Source organism: Amborella trichopoda, chromosome 9 (genome assembly GCF_054954075.1).
Source record: "Amborella trichopoda isolate Santa Cruz 75 chromosome 9, AtrichopodaSantaCruz75HAP2 v2.0, whole genome shotgun sequence".
Taxonomy (NCBI): Eukaryota; Viridiplantae; Streptophyta; class Magnoliopsida; order Amborellales; family Amborellaceae; genus Amborella; species Amborella trichopoda.
Window position 1 is genome coordinate 9,036,220 of NC_142344.1, and position 4,656 is coordinate 9,040,875.

At 33.8% G+C, this 4,656-nt stretch overlaps 1 non-coding gene across 1 annotated transcript; it reads right to left on the minus strand.

Moving 5' to 3' along the window:
- Window positions 1–1,577: 1,577 nt before the first annotated feature.
- Window positions 1,578–1,649, minus strand: TRNAD-GUC (transfer RNA aspartic acid (anticodon GUC)). Its single transcript has one exon. It is a non-coding gene; the product is annotated as a tRNA-Asp (tRNA).
- Between the last annotated feature and the right edge of the window lie 3,007 nt (window positions 1,650–4,656).

Below are 4,656 nucleotides of genomic sequence, written 5' to 3' on the forward strand. Positions count from 1 at the left end.
GTCTCTTAAACAGGCAACACATCCACCATCCATCTTGCAAAGAGACATTGGATACTAAACTGTGGACGCACTCCGGTTCAGTGGCTGACTTGGTCACTGCAAAGCGACGTTGGATACTAAACCGTGGACGCACTCCGGTTCAGTGGCTGACTTGGTCACTGCAAAACCACCGACATGCCAGTTAGATGGCCATTTCTGAAAAACACGAATACAAATTTGGCAAGGAACTTTATATGAAGGTAAAAACTCGGGCACAAGTGGATTTTTCACTTATAAAACTCGCTACTTAACCAGTCAAGCAAAGAAATTTGTATAAAGAGATCAGGATCTCCCAATGTAAAAGGGGCAGGCCAATAGGATATTGCAGCAGGCAAGAGCCGGACCCCATGTACCCAACATGACAATGGATTGTTTACTTGGTTAATGCTCTGTTTGGGAGCATGATAGGTTATGGTGAGGTAATCAGTTATGCCATGGATGGAAAAGGATCAGGAGGTAATGCATTTTTATTCTAGTGTTGTCACAGGATGATAATCTGAATCATGACCATCATGAATCTAGAAAGAAAATCAAGATTATCTAGAAAGAAAAGAGTTTAAAATTTACATCATGGAAATAAGTTAATCTAAAAGAGGTCTTAAAATGTTCTAAAAATAAAGAGTAAAACCATATGTATTCAAAACTTCTATCCTTTTCAAAATCATGATTGTAGTAGTTGAGATTATAAGAGTAATTTTAAATTTAGGTCCAATATTTATTTTGGAAGGAGCTCGTACTTGTAATCTCCATTGGTCTACCTAAAAGAAAAAAAATAACATTGGAGACCGCAATAAGAGCATTTACCTTTGATATAAGTAGGTCACAATTACATTAAACCATGTGATGTGAAATTTGATAGTTTGGGTGTGTCACAAAGTTTGAGAGAATTTCTTTCAAATTTTAAGCTTGTTCAATGAAATAAATGCAGCTATCGAATTTCATATTCAATAGTCAAGATCAATTGTGACCACCTTATACCAAAGATAAAGAGTCTTGTGGTATACTTTTTCAAGATCAAAATACAAGAGCCCATGACCAATCCATTCATTTTTAAAATCTTTTTAGCAAAGCCCAAATTTTTGAGAGGGAGGTCCACCTGACCTCCAGTTAAAGGTCGCGGCCTCGATTCTCACTAACTCTTTTAAAAAATTGACTCTTTTCCAAATGGTAACAGCCTTAATCATCACCGATCTACCTCAACAAAAGTAATAATAATAATAATAATATTAATATTTATTGGAGACTTCAAAGATCAAACTACATGAGCCCACTTCCACTTTACGAAGTCCAAATTTTAGGGAGGTAGGTCCACCTGATCCAGTTAAAGGCCACAGCCTCCACTCTTACTAATCCTTTCAAAAAAATGGACTCTTTTCAAAATGGTAAGGTAAGGTCGTGTAATCCCCACGGATCTACCTCCAAATAATAATAATATTAGTTATTGGAGATTTCAATGATCAAAATAGAAGAGCTGTCCACTTTACACAAAGAGTTTTGGAAAGGAGGTCCACCTTATTGGTGTATCAAAATTAAAAAAACGCCGTTGCCGGGGATCGAACCCGGGTCACCCGCGTGACAGGCGGGAATACTCACCACTATACTACAACGACTCTCTTGTTATTTGTGATAAAACAGGGCGGTATAAGCTTGTAACCTTAACCTTAAACAATCCAATTAAGGCGCACATTAAAATTTTGTTGTAAAAAATTCTTAGTATTATCTTAAAATCTATTTTCATACCTAATTAGAAATTTCTAATTTTTAAAAATAGTTAAAATTAAGTAAATCTATAAATATATGAAAATCTTGAAAATGGACGGTCTAGATAATGTGTTGCAAGATGCACTATTTCGGGACTCAAAAACCTTTTTTTTCATATTCATACATCTCGATGTCGAGATGATAGATTAGAGTATTTTTTCAACATTAAAACAACATTTCTGATAGATTTTTTGCATCTATGATTCTACATTTTAAGATTGCAACCTTATATAAATTTTTCCCTTAATAAAATAAGAAGGGAAAAGTTTATATACAGTTGCAGCTCTAAACAATCAAATTCGAGCCTACCTCATAAATTTCACTAGCCGAGGTTGTTTTGATGCCCAAATATCATCAAATTGATCATCTCGACATCAAGATGCATAGACATGAGAAAAAAATAGATTTCCAGTTTTGAAAATAGTGTATTTTGTATCGTATTTTTGGACCGTCAATTTTCAAGATTTTCAAGTTTTCATATATTTCTCGATCTACACTATTTTTTAATCCTTAAACTTTATAAATCAAGATGTAAATATATTTTAAAGCTATCAAAAAGATTTCCAATACTAAAACCACATTTCTCGACACTATTTGAAGGTAGGCTCCAATTTGATTATTTATAGCCTAGGCTCTATACAATCCGCACCCAAATAAGAAGGGAAGCCCATGAGAGAATTAAAACCAAGTTCATGGAACATCATTTACTATGGCCTTAAAAAACGAAGACTATGAAAAAATTGATGCTAGAAACACATGAATGCCATTTGGTACAAGCATATTCCAACATCATTTCTTGGACATGCACATTATTTTACCTTCAAAAGCAATCTTTGGTTATTATATCAATCACATTAATGCCCATTAAAAGCAAATAAGATGATATTATATAAAAGAAAATGGTTTCATGCGGGTTGGACTGTATTTCTACATATGCGGTCTAGAAGTATAAAACATCCATCTTGAAGATGGATGCAAATATGTGGTCCATCTAAAGACAATTGAAACTAACGGTCCAAATATTTTCTTAATAGAGTTATTATTTTTAATTTCTAAAATTTATTTATTTATTCATATTCATGATCTCCATGTTAGAGATTACATATCTTTAAAAATAAAGTCCAAAAATCCATCTCAAAAATATATTTATTAAGGGGCCTGCATTTCTACATGTTCGGGCTTGGCCCATATGCTAACCACGTCCTTATATAAACTATGCATAATATAACATTTGCGATTATAAGAGATGAAACAAGCTATGCTTATCCTTACATTTTTAGGATGTTGGTTATGGTGTTTAAATCTATCACTTGGACTGGCAGGAGCTGCTCCCATGTTTGTTTAAGAAGTTGTAACAATCAAGTCTCTTTCTAGATATAATATGACTAATGATAGTTAGGGATGAACACCCCCTTGTTTGCTCTTCACTTTCACCTATGATCATAAATTCCAAAATTGGAAGCTCTCCTGATGTATCTCCAAGGCAAGTCTTGTTCTCTTCCTTCTTCCTTTAACACACTTCTTGCTTTAACACAAAAAACGCATAGTTGTATATAGCCCTTCTAGAGATGGCTGGGTCCTAGATTCTTTGAGTAAGAGATAATGAAAATGCCTTGAATGGGGGAGTGAGAAGGCATCCCTTTTGTTTGCTAGTTTCTGGTGAGTTAAATCCCAATCTCAGCACCTGAATCTGAGAAGAATGGGGATCAAAATATTCGAGCCTGTTAATGGGGATCGAAATATTGCATGGTGTCTCAAAATGCATGTATGTTTTTCTGGTTTTGAAAAATCTAAGAAAATGTCAGTTCTAAACCTATACACCTTTTTCTCGCACTCCATACATCATGGAAACTGACTGAAACACATCTAGTAGCCAACAAATGGGTAGCATATGCTTGAGGCGAATGCTTATTTACTGTTGAAGTTTGGATACTTTTTGTAATCAAGGATTTTATCATGCTGGCTCGTTCATGTGGTTCCTTGTTTTTTTTTTTTTTTTGAAAATGACTAAAGAATTTCCATTAAAAGAAAACAAATTACAAAATACATACAAAGTCATTGGTAGGAAGTAATCACCAACGAAAATTGGTGAACTCCTTTTGCTTCGGCATTAGCCTCCTGATAGCAATAGCGGATTTCAACAACTATAGTTTTAAGAATATCCCATATCATGAAAAATTATAGTCAATCTCCATGAAACATTAGCTTCGCCTTTACTCCAAGCTATCTTTCATGGGGTTAATAAATGTTTCATATCACCGCTCGTGACTTTAAACAAATAAAGAACAGCATGATCCACATGAATATTGTAATAACATGGATATCCCATATCATGAAAAATTATAGTCAATCTCCATGAAACATTAGCTTCGCCTTTACTCCAAGCTATCTTTCATGTGGTTAATAAATGTTTCATATCACCGCTCGTGACTTTAAACAAATAAAGAACAGCATGATCCACATGAATATTGTAATAACATGGATATCCCATATCATGAAAAATTATAGTCAATCTCCATGAAACATTAGCTTCGCCTTTACTCCAAGCTATCTTTCATGTGGTTAATAAATGTTTCATATCACCGCTCGTGACTTTAAACAAATAAAGAACAGCATGATCCACATGAATATTGTAATAACATGGTCATCTTAGTGGTCCTGATCATCCCATCAATTATAGAATTTCATTTTATTTTTCACTTTTTTCGTGCTATCATTTTACTTTTCTATGGGTTCCTTCTTTATTTATTTATTTATTTCAACTATGTAATCCTTCTTTTCTTTTCTTTTTTATCAATGATTCAAAACACCATAGGCTTCCTACAGCATATAAACAGTAAGCTTAACGTTTGTCTA